At 37.8% G+C, this 19,688-nt stretch overlaps 1 protein-coding gene across 6 annotated transcripts in view; it reads right to left on the bottom strand.

Annotated features, from left to right (window-relative positions):
- The window catches only part of MEIS2 (Meis homeobox 2), a 182,797-nt gene that overhangs the window by 146,018 nt on the left and 17,091 nt on the right, over positions 1-19,688 (bottom strand). The window lies entirely within an intron of this gene.

Here is a 19,688-nt window from a genome sequence, read left to right as displayed (position 1 = left end):
TTTTGAATATATCCAATTACACTTCCTTCTCATTAAAAGTTGACAAACACTATGCACATTTTGTGACGAGGTACAAAAAAGAAGAATTATACATGTACACTTGCTTACCACAAATTCAAGTTGGTCTTGTGCATAAAGTTTATTTTCCAGTAGTACTTTAAAACAATGGGTTCTAGTTATTACAGTAGCTCAGCTTTTTAATTTTCTGCTGCCTCTACATGAATAATATAACAAAGATTTCTTCGTTGCTGAAGACAATTACTTTAAAGCAGCTTGAAGCTATCATGTGCAATACAAGACAAGTCATTTCTTTTTAGAAGGGATTCAAACACATGTATCAGTATTGTTATCTATTTATAAATTCTATATTTAAAAGTAAAGTAAGACAGACATACCTGAAATGTTACACAGGGGGAAAACATGATAAGAGATATTCCAAATTATTCAACCTAATCCTAACCAACAGAACCTTAAAGACACTGGAAATTTGTAGAAGAATTAAGCATTATATGCTGTAAAAAGCTCAGTTAAATACCCTCACAAACCAAGCTGAGAGTCTTTCAGATCTGCAATACACAAGCCTTCCAAATGCAAAACATTTTTCTTTCTGAAGGTTCTTCTTTTTCTTTTCATTCTTTTAATCGCTGAACCTATCAAAAGTACACTTTCTAGAAAATCTTCAGTGCTTTCATGTCTTGTATTTCATACACTTAGCCATCTTGGATTAATAGGAGCCAATGAAGATACACATTCTTAAAACGGCTGCAGTTTCATTGGTCTAATCTATGAACTTTAAAGGCCTACGTTTTATGAGCTTTCCTCAGGGTAGGTATTTCAATGTTCTAAAAACAGGGTTATGGACTGTTAAATTAAGCACATGTTCTGAATTGACATTTTAGTTCCAGAAGGTTATTTGGTGCCAAGATTGCCAATTTAGTATCTGCAACCCTGGAACATATGTTTACATGCCTTCTTAGCTTTGGGGGGAGGCGGAGGGAACTGAAAACAAAGTGGTGTTGCATAATAATTTTATCCTCAAATATAAAAATTTGAAAAAATGTAAGCAGAGGTTTGCACCTATGTTGTATGAACTGAAGAGCTATACAGCTGAAAATGGTCCATAGACATTGCTGTTTATGACCTTTTCAGCAACTTGTATAGTTATATCTTCATCCCTGTTTTCTAATTCAAGAGCCTTACATCTGGCTTTAGCTACAGTAAATGTGAATCATTCAATTATACCAAGGGGCACTAAAACATTTTATTGTGAAAGTAATGCTAACTGTAGAAGGCAATAGTAATGCTGAGGCAAAATGATCTTTAGATAATGAAACATAATGGGTGACTTTTACTCAGTCTGTTCTACTGAAGACCATTTTCCAGTGTTTACACCCAGAGGGCATATACAGAGACCAAATGAAGGAATGTTCAAAAGTCATTTGAGCTGATCTATGCCAATCTTTCCAAAGAAAGTCAAAAGAACAGTTTACCTGTAAAGATGCTTTACAATGAAATAGACAAGATATAACGAGAGAGATGTAAACACACACACAGAGCTACCACTTTACAGTGTAGCACACTTGCGGGTCATTCGAGATATTGCATCACAATTTTCACAAAATCCAAACGTGCACACACATCTTGCAGGTGTTATGTCATCCTTAGTCTGTTGAGCAGTGAAGCTAATCCCTACAGCAACATTTGAAGGTTTAAAAGCTAAGCTTTTTGTTTTTAAATGCCTATGAAAACATTGCCTATGCTCAGAGGCCTTTTAAAACAAAACCAAAGCTTTTAAAGCTTCAAAAGCAGCCATGGGAATTTGCTCCTCACAAGGGAATCCTAAATGAAGGCCAAGTTTCAGTGGATTCCCCTGGACACTACAAAATGTTAACGTGTTTTGTGGGTCTCTTCCACTTCTTTTAATAGGGATGGGCTGAACTGACTGATTCAAGCAAAGAACAGACTGAAATCTTTGTCCCAAGCCCTAAACTTAACTAAGCCCAAATCTCTTTTTAGGCAAATCAGTCCCAACTAAGTCAATGGCTCTCTCCCAAACCTGCAACCTACAAACCTCATGGATACCTAATGCAACTAACAGAAAGACCCCAGAGAGGCACCAGCTGTAAAAGAAGTAGAATGGAGAATAGAAGAACAGTTTTAAGTTTTTCTGTTGTTAGGAACCTAAAAAGAAAATGGGCTAGCTAAGAATTAAAGGAGAGTTGCTTCTCAGAAAGTCTTCTGAAAGGCAAAAGAAAATGGCAAAGAGAAAGGCTAACATCAGTGTTAAGCCAAATAAAAGAAACAAGAAAATGGCAGTTGAAACTAATGTAATGTATGTAAGGAAGACAATTTCCTTCCATAAACACTGTAGATTACCAAGTGAAACATTCTAATGTTGTTTCTGATACATACTAAAGGATTTAAAATTTAAATTATTTTATTTAAAATCATATTTTTTAAAATTATGAATATTTACATTTTGATTGCTGAATGACTGTGCAGAGCTAGGACATTGATTTTTGAGCTATACCAAAAAGACTAAAGAGAAGCATCAGAACACAGGACCTTTCAACAATTGGTTTGGAAGGATTATTCTTATAAAGAGGCAGCAAAGAATCAAAGTTTGTCTAGAATATCACCACAGGATCACAGCTGTTTGAGATGGAAAACAGCTATTAGTGTAAATAAAACATCCTCCTCCTGCAAGTGGACTATAGAAGATTTAAGGAACATTTAATAAAATGTTATGCAGTTGGAGTGTTGTTTTCTCTTCCTACCCTACAAAATTTTTCATCCATGAGAAACGTATCCTTCCTAAACAATCTGATGAGCAAATGAATTGTTTTATGTCTGGCAAGTGGCTGCCAGACAGTAGAAGAGAAATAATCAATTAATGGGAGTTCCCATTGAACTGTGCATGTATGCCTGTCCTGCACATTACCACAGCTGAGACTCAACCTATACCCTTCTGATCAAAGCCAAGAACTCAACTAAGGTGACCAAAAAGGGAATCATACCCAAAGGAGTTGTGTTAGACTTGCTCCTAGATTACAAATTATACACCAGGCAACTTTTCAGTACCTTAAGAGCAGCTGAACCTTACAAGAAAACACTCTAAAGACGCAGGTAAAATGATAACATGTGAATAAAGAAGGGGAAAAGTATATTCACATCCCAAATACAAACAGAAGTTGCTTTGAGCTTATAGAAGATATTTAGGAAAAAATGATAACTGAAGAAAAGCACAATCAAGATTGTAGCCTCTGATTATAGCTCTATATAATTTCCCTCCCCACATACCAAATATTACTATACACATACACACACACAAAGATATTTTGAGCCAAATTCTCCCTTCATATATGCATAGTCAACTCCCATTGACACACACTGAAGGCAACTGTGGATCTACTGTGTACTTTATATTTACATTTGTAAAATTAAGAATGCAGAAAATTACTTTACAAAGATTGAAAATTCTTCAGCAAATCTAAAAGAAAGGACAATTTATATCTACTAAACAAAAACCATTGATAGCCATTTGAAAGTTTAAAGGAGGGTTTATTCATCATTCAGCACACATGAATTCTACAAGTGTGGACTTCTTGCTGAAATGACATTCTCTTTGGTGGGTCCCAGGACTGTGGGATTAGTTTACAAGAAGGAAAGAAGGGCCTGAAACCAAACCTAAATGATGAATTACTATATTGGAAAGTCTGGTCTATATGATTTGTCCAAATTTACAGATTCAGAAGACAAAACAAAAAAGTCAGACAAATCTGTAAGTAAGGCTAAATTACAGATTAATAGAAAGAATAAAAGATCTAAGAAACTAAGAAAGGTCTTCCTTCATAAAATCTTGTCCACAGACAGGACTTTATGCCAAAGTACTCTCAAATTTGAGAATGTGAACTGCTAATAAAATCCAGCATAAGGAAATTATCAGGATAATGAATTTACAGTAAAACAAAGGGTTTCCTCCAGCAATGAAGATATCTACAATGTTTTTGTTGCTTTGAAATTTTCTGAAAATGGATAAGTATAATAGCAAATCCGTTGAGACACTACCACAAATGAGTATATTACAGTCGAACGGATGGAAGATACCTATATTACTCTTAAGAATTAAGGTTACTGAACTAGTGTAAGAATCAAAGGTAAATTTGTAATATATAATTTAAGGATATTAGTATTCTACATGAAAAAGGTAAGCAATATTGAACTAAGGAAAAATAAAGCTACTGAAAAAAAACTGGTCAAGTCCAGTGGTTGGAATCTTCTTCTCTGGCAGAAGATACTGGACTTTTTTTATGTTTCAGAAAGACAGAAATCTAATAATCTTTTTTGCTAACATGGTAGCAGATGTTTTACCAAAAAGAATTTCATAATTTCTGAATACACAGTGTGAGACTAACATTGTTTAGACTTCCAAGAACATGAAAGCATGAAAGGCCATCAGTCAAAGTAAAGATCTAATAAGTAAAACAAAGAAATAAATGAAAACCCTATTGCCTTTCTTCATAAGGAAAGCATTTGGAATTCAGGATTGAAATGAAAACGTTGGGATAAAACATGGCGTCCCAATCAAGTTCTCCTTTAGCTATATTTGAAAATGATCTCTGCCAGCATGTCAAACAGATAGTCGACATGAGAACTGAAGTTCAAGAGCCTGATTCTGCAATGGGACTACTCGCATGGGCAAGGGTTATTTGCTCAACTAAATGTTTGTAAATTAGGCTCCTAGTGAGCATCAAACTTAGAAAAAAAATCACAACTGACAAACCTTCTGGTTTATTTTTGTTACTGTCAAACCAGTAAGATTTTTCTTTTTTCAGGAAGCATGCTCTTCCTGATGGTTCTTTTATTTTCTTCTAGCTCATAGCATAGACATAGCCCACATCTAGCCCAGGGGTAGGCAACTTATGGCACGCATGCCAAAGGCGGCACGCGAGCTGATTTTCAGTGGCACTCAGACTGCTCGACTCCTGGCCGCTTGTCCAGGGGGCTCTGCATTTTAATTTAATTTTAAATGAAGCTTCTTAAACATTTTTAAAACTTTACTTTACATATAACAATGGTTTAGTTATGTATTATAGACTTATAGAAAGAGACCTTCTAAAAAAGTTAAAATGTATTACTGGCACGCGAAACCTTAAATTAGAGTGAATAAATGAAGCCTCGGCACACCACTTCTGAAAGGTTGCCAACCTCTGATCTAGTCTATTGTTAAAAACAGGTGGTTGGAAAATAGAATAACAATTTCTGTCCAAAAATTCAAAATGCAGAAGTCATTTTATTTTTGCAGGATTCAAAATGGACCCCTTTTCTGCTATATTTTTTAATTTGGAAAATATTTCAATAGAAATTTTGGTAAAAAATCTTGGAAAAATTCATGAAAAACAGAAAATGTTGACAATGTTGACCTTTAAAAAGCTTAATATTTGAGAAAATGCCGTTTCCGATGAGAAAATCTTGTGTGAAAAATTTCAACCAGCCCAATTAAGAAACCAGGTAACAGAATACTTGTACTAGTTATAATACTAACACACTTGTAGAAGAGCCAATAATTAAGGACCTAATCCTGCACCGTAGAAATTAAAGGATGCTTTGCAACTGACTTCATCAGGAAGCGGTTTAGATCCTAAGTGGCCATTCACCATTTAGGCCCCAATCCTGCAGAAACACTCTAATGCCCAGCGTAACTCATGGGAGAAGTTCCATTGACTTCAATGGGAGTATTCGCAATGCTTAAGGCTAAGCATGTGTGTAAATCTTTACAGGATTGGGACCCCACTTTGGCTATCACAGGTACATCAGAAGCTGGAAGGTATAAGCCCAAGAACGATTTTCATTCCATCCCACTTCATAACTAGCTCCATATCCCAAGCCATTTCTTGAAGAAAAATATTTAACATCTCCAAAATGCAAATTATTACATTAAAATCTTTAACTAGTGGCAAATCATAGCTTAGATTTTGGTTTAATTCTGAGAAATAAAAATAAAAGTTAGCAATAAAGAAATACTAAAAAGGTGGTAGCCTTTTGATTGTAAAGAAGATATGGGGTTTTAATAATTTTCTCAAGGCAGTGAACTGACACAATAAAAGTTACGCTCATTAAATTTTACATGATTTGTGAACTAAGTACTTTTTATGCAAAACAGGCTTTACAGTTTGGTAGCACAGAAATACAAAAAGCAAGAGTTTTCATTACGGGCTCATCTAGAAAATGAATGTTAGCTTCCTTTTACACTTTTAGTGGGAAATTGTTTTATTTAAAACATTTAAAAGGCTGGCATAGAGTGTTAGTGGATGCAGAATGCCACTACGCTTGCATAATCTTGGACTCTTTATATCTAACTGGATGGCTGCCCAGTCCCACAAAACACAGACTAATAATGCATTACCATTGAGCCAAACTATCCCCTCATTTACACTGGTGCAATCCCAGAGTAATTCCATTTACTTCAGTGGAGTTACTCTGGATTTATACAAGCATAAGGGCCTGATCCAAAGCTCATTCAGGTCAATAGAATGCTTTATGTTGACTTAGTAGGCTTTGTAATAGGCCCACAATAAAATTTGGCTCAGTCAGAGGATTTCAGTTCAATCCTACACCTGTTCCCCGGGGCAAGGGAAACTAGGAGAGCACTCGGCTCCTGTTGGACTGGTAGAAGTTTATGCTTCTCTTGAACAGTCCTCTCTAGCAGATGCAGAGTGAAGACTCCTTCACTGACAAGAGTGCAGCCATTAAGTGGTGAATCTGAGGTCAGAGGAAGTAAAGGGGATGCATGAGCTGAATGATTCTGATTTCCAGTATTTATGTGATATTTCATACTCTTGATCCAGGACTGTAAAATTGGACAGGGAGTTCATGCAAGTTTCTGAATTTTATGCTCATAAATAATTTCAAAGCTTAGGGCTCAGCCCTGCAATAAAAATCCATATATGTATGTGTCGGGCTCCTTTCCGGTGAACTTTCGACATATAAGAGGAGCTGTGTTCAGTTTTTAATATGACCAATTTGCATCTCGGGACAGATACAAAGAAAGGAAGATGTAGATGAATGTAGTTGCTTAACATGGGCAGCCTATAAGCCTGAAAGCCTTAACACCAGGTTAGGAGAGGAAAAAAAGCTCTTTACACAGTTAAGGATTAAATCAGGGGGTTTCATAGCATAAATCACATCTTAGAGAACTTGCAGATCATCTTTTGCTCCCATTTACAACTGCATCACATCATGGTTGCAGCTACAGCAATGGCTTTGCTTACATGGAGAAATATAAAATGCCAATCCCTGGCTATGGCTGAGGAATGCACAGTGCAAATTGGAGGGATGCAAAGATAGCCAGCTATAAACCACTCCTGAGCTTCCCCAAGCCTGCATGAGATGCATGCTGGGCTGGTCCCCAGGTGTAAGTTAGAACAGCCAGAGGAACGCTTAAACATTTGTCATCTGCCAATGGCTGGAAAGGCCCTTCTGGGACCTGAAAATCAGCAGGGCACAGGGAAAACATACCTTTTTGCCCCAAGCCAGGCCCGCTACGCTTGCTGCCAGTGGTGCTGGAACAATTTTTACAGTGGAGGTGCTTAAGGCAGAAACCATGTATTTGGGTTGTTATTACTACTTCAAGCCAGGGGGTGCAGCAGCACCCTCAGCACCCTTAGTTCCAGCACTTATGCTTGCTGCAAGGAGGGAGTAGTGGCATCAGAGCCATTACAACTGCTATATGCCACCAGAGGATCCCCTTATGTTGAGGATATCCCCTGAAGCTGGCTCTACAAAGTGACCCAACATAGTCAAGCATCTGAGCACAATATTTATGTATTACTAGCTGTCTTCAATGTAATATGATTTTTTTTTAAGGCAAATGCTTTCTACTTCTCTTCTTCATTTCATCTCTCCCTCTGTCTCTCTTCTCTCTCCCCTTGCTCTCCTGTATATGCCTTCCTGCCACTTGGTCCCTTTCTCCTCCTTTCTCCTGCACATGCTTCCCTGTTTCCTCACTCTCCTCTCCCCCTAGACATGCTGCACTGCCGCTTGGGTCCTTGCCCCTCTGGATGTGCTATCCTCTCCTCTTCCTGCTTCCTTGGACATAATTCTTGGATGCCTCACACTTTTTTCTCTTCCCATTTTCTGCTGATCATGTGGCCATTCCTCTCTTGTCCATGATTGGCACATTGTGGGCTCATTGGTGTCTTATAGGCCCAACCCCACAATAGGAACCTTGAGAGGCATTATGTCACAAGATTACCCAGGCCTTTAAGGGTTTGTAGTGCACATCCTCTGCAATGGATCCACTCCTCCCTGCCCCTTTTGGTGTCATTAGTCCTACAAGGTCTTTGTGCTTAGGCGAGTGCAAGAACTGCAACTGTGGGCAGCTCCTGTGAAAGAACAATGGGGAGCAGGGACCAGCTACTATATTGGAGTACACTCCCTTAGCAGCTGTGAAACTGCTAGAACATAGGATTACATTCACTACATCAGCCACTGGCAGCAATTCACCACCCCAATCTCCCCAGAATACCTAAAATAAACACTAGTAGAATTATAACAGAATTAAGTGCATTGATTTTAAAAGGAATCTAGGAAAAAAGAGGATAGTTTCTGTACTTTTACAAAGCTATGTAGAAATGGCCCTGGCAAGAGTTATTTCCATTTGTCCCTTCAGATAAGAGAAAATATGATGATGCTCCCTTTAAAAGATGGATTTATTTAGAATTTGGGAAACCATTATTAACATTTACTTATACTTTTAAGAAGAGCTCTTGTTTTTGTTCCTGGAGATACGGTATGTGTATCAAGAGCTCAGTTGCAGTTTCTATGGGAATTTCTCCTATGAAATTAATAGCAGTGTAAATTTTAATATTAAAGAGCCATATTCTGGTTTCAATTGCATAGGTGTGCAACCGCAATTGTCCAAACTCTGTGAAACAGATATGGATTTCAGACCGGATCCTACTCCTGTTCAAGTCACACAGTTGCTATAGACATCAATGGAAGCAGGATCAGGACTTTATATAGATAACCTCCTACATTCAAAATCATTTCCACTCTTTTGAACAGGGAAGACCTGTCTTCCAGCTGACTCTAGCCCCCTTTCTTGGAAAACATCTCCTTGAATGCCCAGTGGACAGTCTGCCCCTGGCCCAAAATCAAAAGAGAACTTTTCTGAATAGCACAACTATGGAATGTGTCTTGTATTTGGTGCATTTAACAATGTTATTATAAGTAACTTCTGTGGAAAACCATGGTACTAAAGCTAACCTGGTATAGTGACAAGGGCCAAAATCAAACGGAACTGTAATGATAAAATATATTGTGTGTAAATTTTTTCTTTATCATTTCCCCCATAGCAAAATTAATGCATTGAATGTGATATTTGGCAAAAAGAATCTCTAAAATATCAAGCAGGGTATTCATACTAGTGCTGCCAGTTTTGATGCCCTAAACCTGCTTTCTTGGCCACCACTGTCTCTGTGCACACTGCAGACTCTTAGGCAGTGGAGCAAAGAGAAGACTTGATCTTCCTGTGCCAATATGAGGAAAATCAATGTCAATGTCTAAAAGACAGAATTGCTGGTGCACGAGGCCACTAAACACTACAACCCACTGTATAGCTCTAGAGTGTTATAGGCAATCCTCCAGAAACACACGTGCGCACACACACACACACACACACACACACACACACAATCAAAACAAAACATTGGTTTGGAACAAATCCTGCAATGCATAATTGCCCTTGGGTGCTCTGGTAGATAAAAGGGAGTGCAAACACAAACACAGAGTTTCCCTGAGTTGTTCAAATTAAATATGTTTGTTCAAGAAAAAAAATGTGTAATGGGAAGACATGCTTATATAATGACAACTCAAAGTCTAATACATTGAAGACATTATTCCAAACATTTCACCTTCATGTACAGATTGCCTAGAAACAGTACCCAGGTCTACGCCCTTTCTGGTTATTGACTTCCTAAATGTTGAATACGTAGCCCTTCTCACTACTTAAAAATCAGTCTGCAGTGTTAAGCTATTTCTTTTACCAATTTCTCTGTACTGAAAGAGAAGAAAGGGTCTAAACAAGCAATAAAATACCTAGATGCATTCCCAATGCTTCTCTTGCTTTGATTTCACAGTTACTAATACCAGAATAATACTCAGCACCTCTATATAATCATCCATCCAAGTATATCAAAGCTCTTCACTGATGTTAATTGACTGAGACTCACAACACCCTTGTGCAGTAGCTAAATACTATTGCCCCCATTTTACTGATGGGAAAAGTGGATCACAAAGAGGTAACATAACTTACACAAGGTCACACAAATAGGCTTCAGAATCCTGCAATTTGTTGCACATGGGCAGACAGCCACATCCATACAAGGGGCCACTGAAGCAGCTGTCATCCGTGTGCAACAAATTGCAGAACTGAGACATTAGAGCCTGATGTAAAGTCAAAGGGAGTCTTTCGATTGACTTCAATGGGCCTTGGATCATGCCCTGAGTCAGTGCCAGAGCTGTGGTTAGAACCCCTGTCTCTGAGTGCTGTGCTTTAACCTGTACACCACACTGCCTTTCTATACAAATCTCAAATACCAGGGGTTAAATTTTCAACTGTGCCTTATTCTGACATGGGAAGTTGAACCCACAGGGTTTCCATATGCATGTTTTTTCATAGTATATTTTTATGCACATAAAACTTCTGGTTTTCATTTCCATAGACTGTTTGCACGTTTGAATAAATGTATTGAAATGTGCAAACAGTGAGAGTGCACCAAAACTTGTGGGAGCAAAATTGGAGGCAAAATTGCAGATGTTGCTTTTGAGAATTTTGCAGCAAATATTTAGCCAATAATATGATTAAAATAATGAACCTTCTTAAAAAGTAAAAATGAAATGTTATGGACTCATGTCTCTGTCAGCTAAGACTCAGCTGTGTGACTCTTTTTTCACAGTGTGTGAGAGCAGATCAACATGAGGAACACAACTACATAAAAGCAGAGGTCGAAACTTGAAAATATGCTAAATTGATTTCTCTAGCATATAGAAAGTTTCGGCAACCTCAGCCTCAGGATTAAGCATCTCTGATATCAGCTACCTACAGTAAGAAGTAATAACATTGTATTTGTGAGGAATGGAGGTAAAGTCAGTCCCCAAAATGAGTGACGTACCTTCTGATCAAGTACAGAGTTAAGCCTGAGCGCAGATTAAACCAATGTATATATTAAATGGTTTACAACCATTTCAGATTCACTTGGTTGGAAAATGTAAAACTGTAAACAAATATGTCAATCTGCATTAAGAAATGAGTAAAGATGGCTGTCAAACTCCTTCCACCCACTCCCAAACCTAAAATGTCCCCAGAAGCTGGAGAAATCACAGAATGGTTGTCTGCCTCTCTTACCAGGCAAAGTAAAGACAGTAAGACAAAAAGCACATGTATTACAATGTGTATCGCCATAATGCAGTGTTTGATGCTCTAGAGGGCCTTCAACAAGTACTGTACAGCCAAAAATCAATTGAAAATCAGCATGATAACAGAGTATGAGTTGCCCTGTAATAGCCTTAAGACCCCCAAGGCTACATGGGTCCCTTTCATCTGCCACATTGCACTGACTCTCGGGGAGCCTCACTTCCCCTCCCTGAGCACTCTAGACACATCTGTATCTTTTACCTATTGCTTTCACCTTATATAGTAAGGGGAGCTGACAGCCTTGCTAGATCTTCTTAGCTTTTAAAAGCAGAATTTGATTTATTTGTTTTGTTAGCATCGTCTTTCTTCTTTTCTTGAAGTGCTCCCTTCTTTAATCAGCCAAATGATTTCAGACTATAAATATTTTTGGTTCTAAGAGACAGGCTATATCTAATTATACGATTGAATATTTCAGCAGTAGGTCCTATATCCTGTGTATTTCAATTTGTACTTCAACATCCTTCCCCACCCCCCACCCACCCCTAAAAGTACCTTTTAAAAAATCACTGTTCAGGTCCATGCAAATTGTTATGAATGAAACAACAAAGTAGTTCTACAAATATTTCACTCATATAGTAGATTTCATTTCAATATTTCTTTAATTACTTTCCAACAATGTCTGCTTTCTGTTGAATTTACACTACTACTTGGCATTTGGTGCAACCCCCAAAAGATAAGATACATATGTCCCCTATTCACAGTCTTGGCATTTTTACCTTAACTCAGTCATCTAAGTGATTGGTTTGAAAATTACCTTGCTGATGAGCTGGGTTTCCTGGTAATATATAGTGTTAATCCTTAAATTCTGAATATGACATAAGGTATACAAATGTTCTGTCTGACTCAATAGCAACATATCACGGCTTAAGGAGGACATGTACGCTGATCTCTGTGAGGGAAGGAAGAGCTAATTGGGAGTTAGATTCAGTGTGATTATCAGCTTGTTTATGATAAGGGAGTACTCTTCTGAATGGCACTGTAAATTCATCCCTGATTGTGGTGTTAAACCACAGCTCATTTCCCCCCCTTTTTGTTTGGTTATAAGGAGCTGTATACTATTTTCAGCAGATGACAATGTCATGCTTTGAATTTCTTCAGCACAAGAAAATTAATCAATCACATGAACCTGTTGTCAGATTTCAACTCTCTCATGGCAGAAAGCACACATTTTTTATGTCTACTAAAGAATACATTTTAGTACTTTTTCCCTATGTCATTATGAACATTAGACTGACCCAATTAATAGGAAATTTTTCTATGCTGCTGGAACAGACCGTGCTACAGAAAGAACCATTTGCACAACCTGTTCATGATTATGGGCCATAAGGACACAAAGATGGCATAGACATTTGTGGACCATCTGAATTCTTATAGGGAAAAGAAAAAAAAGAATGACTTTAGCCGACTGTCGTGGGTCATGTTTTTTAATCCAGAGTATTGGACATGTAACACAGCAACAAGAGCTGATCATTTTGTTTAATCACCTTTTGGATCTTTGCCAGATGGTCTCTATTGAGAGCGCTGCAAACAGAGAGAGATGAACTGCGTCTAACATGCCACTAGAGCTTTCCCGTAAATGTCTGAGAACTGAATCCAACAAGAATTTAGTCTCAGAGCAGAAAGGGATACATTTAAAAACTATGTGCATTAACTATACTTTTCCCCATAGAATCCTCACTTGGCATGAATAATTTACCCACTCTTATGCTAATGGGATCATGAAAGTATCCCTCTGTCTTTAGTGCAGCTATTCTCAGCTTTCAGTAATTACCCCACCCAGTGAAAATAACATGGCTTCTGCATTTGAATGGCCTACTAGTACCTGACAATTAGAAAGATCATGGCTGACAGTGGAATGGTCCAGAAATGGACACACAAGCTCCAGTAGCCTGAGGGTTGGTTTGGGGAAAAAAATGTTCTATTGTCAACATTTCTTTAGTTGCTTAGGATCAACACAGCATTTAAAGGAATATCTTCTCCCACTCTTTCCCTCTTGCTCTCTCCTTTTGTTTAGTGAAATTGAATTAATTGTCAAAATACCTTAATAATAATTTTAAAAGCTCACTAGGTCATTGATGATAAAATTAGGATTTTTAAATCAGCATGGCCTTGTTAAACAAGTGGAAGGGAAAGGAAATTACAAAATCAATTATAAGTGTCCTTCACTATCTCAGAATGTAATCAGCTAGATGAAGAAAAATCCTCCAGCATTTTGTTAAAAAAAAGTTTTAAAAAAATCTATTACATAGAACTAGTCTTTGACCTCTGTCCACAGCACGCCATGCTAGGTAGTTCACTGTGTAAAAATTATCAGGCTAAAACATCTGGGAAAGAAAGCTATGAAACAGCAGGGAATGTGGCTGGTTTATTGTTTATCTTTTGTTTATGAGGCAGTATTCAAGTTTAATTACTACTCTAAATTAAACTCTAACAGGCATCAGGCGACATCCCTTTACACGACTAAGTTGAAAAAAAAAAATCCAGAGATTCCAACACTAGATCTTTCAAATAAGTTAACATATATAGGAAGAAATTAGTCAGACTGTAACAACACAGGAAGGCATTTAAACACTTGCACTTAATGCCGCATGTTTGAGAGCGATGAATTATGAAAACATTAATATTGTAACAGACAGATACTTTCATAATTTGGCAAATAAAATAATAGCTAACATTTTGAGGGGGGCTGGGTTAGATCTGGCAGAGGGTGTGAGGGTGGGAAAGACGTTAAGGGAAATCTTACCCTCTGTGTTTGAAAAAAGCAAAACATAACAAAATGATAAAGGCAAAAGTAAATATCCCACCATTAGCAATCTCTTCAGCAATGTTATTTGGTTATTTTCTTTTGAGCTTTCATGTAGAGAAAAGAAATTCACTGTGTTTACCATTAACAGTAAGTGACCAGTTTGGGATGAACTTAGCTGTAGGAAAAATAAGTTAAAAACAACTAGCAAAAGATTATTCCAGATGGCATCTGTCATATTGTATCTAGGGGTATTTTAAAGAGATTCCTACCACTATGAAAACATTCCATTGACAGAGTTTTCCTAAGCTACATTTGAAACCCCAACACAACATATTTAGAACACATAGTAAATGTTATCTAATAACTTGTATATTTGTAGGGAAAAAACATTTTTGCATATAACTATGTGGGTTGGAAACTAAGAGAGTAAGATGTAAGTCTTAAAATGTATTATAATATTTTAAGAGCTCACTCACCTCTAAGCTTTAAATTCAATAAAAGATGGGGATCTGCAGTTTTCACCAGTATAATGACTAGAAAACTGTACAATAAATAAAAGAGATTTACTATGAAATTCTAGCCCCATTGACTGGTTGATAGGTAGGGACATAAATGGTAAAAAAAAGATGTACTTGTTCACACAATCAAATAAAAGAAAAGAAAGATGGGTGGATACTAATATGTTAATATATTTAGCTAAACTGTTTCTGGCAGCACTACGGTTAATGTGCATGTGGTGTGCAGTGTGAGCTCAGCAGTTACTGGGCCAACTGTCTCAGTATTTCTGGGAATTCTGCCTATTCACAGTGCAGGGATTGTTCAATTGCTGCAAAATGTACAAAATGAATTTTACAAAAATGAATTGTAAGGAAGGCCCCATTACAACGATTTTACAGCAAAGATGTCAACATCAATTTTTCTCTCATGCATAGCTAATGATTAAAACAGCATATTCCATTTGCCTAAGACAATTTATTTCATATTGGCACATCAAAATATTGAAATACAATGTTATCTTTACTCTACCCTTATTATTCATTGCTGCTGAACCCACACTATTGTTCAAGCCATGAAAAATAAAACAAACTTGGCAAGAAATACTTAAAACAAAGGCTCATCAATATTCTCCAATTTGTCAACATCTCAATTACAGCAATGGGAAAAAATGTAAATTTCATGTGCTCTAAACACTGAGGGGTCTATTCTCCTGTCAATGCACATGCGTAACTCCCATTACCATTAATGAGAATTACTCATACCCATCAACACAAGGACAGGCCCCAAAAACTTGAAAGGAAAAGATGAATTAATAAGAGCTACTTTCTTCCTGTATCTTCCTCAACTGAAAAAAATCATTGTTCTTTAAGAATTGTTCATAGTGCACATAGTTTACCTTCAGGAAAATAGTGCCTTTAGAAATGATGCATCTCCAGTAAAACCTTATTTATTAGGAAGTTTGCTTTTTCACAACAGAAACTGGAGTTTACTTTCTAGCAACAAAATGATAATTTTTCACCAATAAAACTGTATCTTCACTCTTAAGATGAGAAGTTCTGAAGATATAAGAAGGAGATATGCATACGATCCAATGCATGCATATCTACATGATACGTAAAAGAATAATGAGGAAGAAAATCATATATGCATGTTGTTTTGTAATAGCAAAGTTTGGGTATGAAAATTCAGTTGCATACTGTGTATGAACACATTGCATTATTTAATACAACTCCTCCTTCTTTCTGGATCTATGATGATTTGGTTTCAAAGCAGAGTCATTTTACATATGCCTACTGTGTTAGTATAGTTTCAATATCAAGAAAGCCTTTTCTGACTTACCAACTAATGGTGTTTCCAAATTCATATATCATAATGTATTACACAACGAACAAGAAACTCACCCGGACTAACTTTTCCAATATGCATCAACCCAAAGATATAACCTAGGATAAGCATGTGTGATTTCAGTCAATATCTCTGTTGACTTTGCCCTGAAGCAGATAATTAATCTTTTCCACAGAAAGCTAGTGTGGGCAAATCAGTAGGACAAAACATCAAACTACCACAGAAAAATGTTGAAAGACTATTTAAGATATTTTCTGAACAAATGGTGATCAGATCCTCTCTACAGTTGGTCAAAGCCTGCTCACCTTACTCACACACACAGATCCAGTGCTAGTGGAACTACTCACATGAGTAAACCAAGCAGGATCTGATCCCATCTTGTTAAGTTTGCTGCTACACACTGCAGAACAAGCTTCCTGCCTTTGGCTTGTAACTTATGTACAAGTTTACCCTGTGGGTCTGATACTGAGAGGTGCTGAACATCTGTATAAATATGTCCATATATGTCTGTAATATCTGCATAAATAAAGTGAAATGGGAGGAGTTGGGGGACCCAGTGAACATGAGGACTGGGGCCCCAAATTTGTCTCAACAGGCCTGTTTGTTGGTGCTTAACATTTCTAAGGACTGGGCATATTAACTTAAAAAACTAAAAATGTGACAAACCAGGTATACAATACTGGTGTCATAAAATATGAAACTAACACTATTCTCCAGTGGTTTCCAGTAGACACATGTTTTTAAACCTTAAAAAAGATTGATTTCCTGCTTTTCATGCATAATCTGCCATATTCATTATTTGAAATATCCCATAAAGAGATTAAATAAGAATTAAAGTCTGTGGGTGATATATCCATCACCATGGCATAAACCAATACAGAATACTAGAAGTTGCTAGCATTTTAAAGCGATAATTTGGACATTATATACGCAAAGGCACATTTTAGTTTATTTTGCAAAGAATAAGGAAAATGTAGCCCCCCAAAAGACTTACAGATTTCCCTCCCCCTCCACCACCAATGAAATGGCTGGATGCTAAAGCTTCACACAACTTTTAATGTACTGCTTAGGGTTTTACAGATATATTCCCTGACAAAAACCCTAGGGTCTTCTATCTCTCCTCCCCTTCTCTCAGCCCCTTTCCTGCTGTCTCCCTTGCCATAACTCAACTAACCCAACAGAACCAGTCAGTTTTAAATTTCAGTTGGGACCCCAGTGACCTGTTAATGAATCTACAGAGAGGAGAAAAACTCACAGTGTTGAGTTATGCCTGGTGTTGCTAGCTGACTTGGAGTCAGAAATGCTTGAAGCGTTAACGTAATTGCAAGAATGTGAAAAATGAAGCGTTGGGCTCCTGAGCAAAGCGAAAGGTCAAAGCAAGCCTTACACAAAACAAGTCTCTGGAAGATGGCCTCATTAGACCATTAAATCAGCTTCTCCTTTTACCCCCTCCTTTGTAAAATGTTTTGAACGTTTTATTTTTATTATTAGATGTATTTAACCCTTTCTCCCTTTCAATGGAGAAAAAAAAGCTGATTATATTTACTACATTATTTACTATTCACTACAATAGTATTTTGTGACATTGACCTGGGTCTGTGAATCCGAACCAGGCTAAAGTCAATAAATGCTTGGTAGATTACAGGTCACTAGTAGTTATGTTTGTTAGATGATCAATACAGCATATAGTGTAGCTTCCCCTTGTACAGCTGAGGTGACATGCTGAAAACAACACGGACACTCACCACTAATAAAATTAGGATAATATTTCATCATTCACTGCCCGAAGGTCCTTTTTGTAACTCTTTCAGTGCCAAAATATTGTAACTAATTTCAAACTTCCCCTACATTAACCCTTTTGATGCTGAATGGGCAGTTGCTGTGCTGTGGCATTCTGTGTCAGATACTGCACTCCTTAAACAGGCAAAACTCTCATAAGGCTTAATGCTTTCCAGTCACAACATCATGGGAGGAGCCCTTATCCTGCACAGAGGGTCAACAACATCAATGGCAGCATCCACCCATCACCAGATCTCACTGACCTTCCCTTAAGGGTGAGAGCTGGAACTGAGAATGGGTGGGTCAGGGGAATGAGTAGGAGGATCAGGAAAGGAAGGGCCAGGAAAGAGTAGGAGGTGAAGAGGCAAGACTGAGAAGGAGCAATGTGGATCACTTACCTCTGCCACCCCACCTGACACTGGTGGAAAAGCCATTGGGATATTAATGCAATCTGAGGCTGCATTAACTCTTTCATGAACTCTTCCATTCCAGAGAAACCCCATTGGAAGAGCGGTGCCCCAGAGACAGCAGCAAAGGAGAGCCTTGGCAATGCAGTTTCAGTGGAGCCAAATGATCAGAGAGCCAGCAAGGGTCAGACAAGCGGGTCCCAGACCTGGAGGAGAGGCACAGATTCTCCTCACAGATGGCTGCAGCCTCTTTCAGATTCTGGGGATCCATGTGGCTTGGGGATAGAACCACTGCCTGTTCAGTAGTTATGGGGCCAATCCTGCCCCTCCAATGGAACAATCCAAGGAAAATTCAACAAGGGGATTCTTGCAGAATTTTCTTCCAATAGGTACCCTCTTGTAATTTCCCTGGGAGGATGGGGGAGGGGAGGCCGTAGTCTTCAATGGGAGTTTTAGGCCATAGTCTTCAATGGGAGCTTTACCTAAACATCACAGGAATGTTCATTTTTCAAGTGCTAGCAGCTGATTGGAGTCCTGACATTCAATTTGTAGATTGGCACTTCAAAAGGAAACATACCAGGTAGATAGGGAAGCACTTTAGGTATATTTTTTTCCTAGCACACCAGGCAACACTCAGGTGATTAAATTGGTTCCTACACAGGAACCCACTGGATGCCTAAATAAGTATCATATGTTTGTGAGCATACCATACCACAGACCATAACTTAGAATGATAGCTCTTATATCTGGCTACCTTAGGGTTGACCTCTGCCTATGCTTCATACCAAATACTGAGGTCATCCTAGGAGTATTTGCTGACAGCCCCTAGCTTTATATGCCTGGAGATTAGCAGCTGGGTATTCAGGTGCAGGATCCCATGACCACAGAACTCACTTCTGCTGGCTATCAACCAGAGCTCAAATTTTCTGTCCTCCAAGCTGCAGTACAAGACATATCTTTGTGGTCAAGCATTGTTTGATGATGGATCATTGCTGAATTATTTATGGTTGTTGGGATTAGGGAATGGATAAAGGTATGGGGCCTATGTGTCCTGCTTGGGAAGGACAGTTTAGAATAATGCATTGACGTATTTAAGTTATGTCATACTCCCAAATGCCACAGGGATGGGCACTTTAAAAATAAATAAATATTCCACTAAATCATCATCATTTTAGTGACAAGAAATCCATATTGATTATATCTATAAACCATAACGTTTGCTAGTTAATTACTAGAGGTTTCACTGACCTGGTGCTTTATAATTAAAGCCCTCCTTGTCATTAGTTGCTGCGGCTGTTATAGTTCATTACAGGCCTGGTCCAAATCTAGTTAAAGTCAATGGAATGACTCCCATTGACTTAAGGCCTGATCCAACTCTCACTGAAGTTAATTAAAAGATTCTGAATGACTCAAATGGGAGTAAGAACAAACCCTTTAT

The sequence above is a fragment of the Chelonoidis abingdonii genome, chromosome 4, assembly GCF_003597395.2.
Source record: "Chelonoidis abingdonii isolate Lonesome George chromosome 4, CheloAbing_2.0, whole genome shotgun sequence".
Taxonomy (NCBI): domain Eukaryota; kingdom Metazoa; phylum Chordata; order Testudines; family Testudinidae; genus Chelonoidis; species Chelonoidis abingdonii.
Note: the sequence above shows the minus strand (reverse complement) of the source record. Positions and strands in the feature narration are given on the sequence as shown.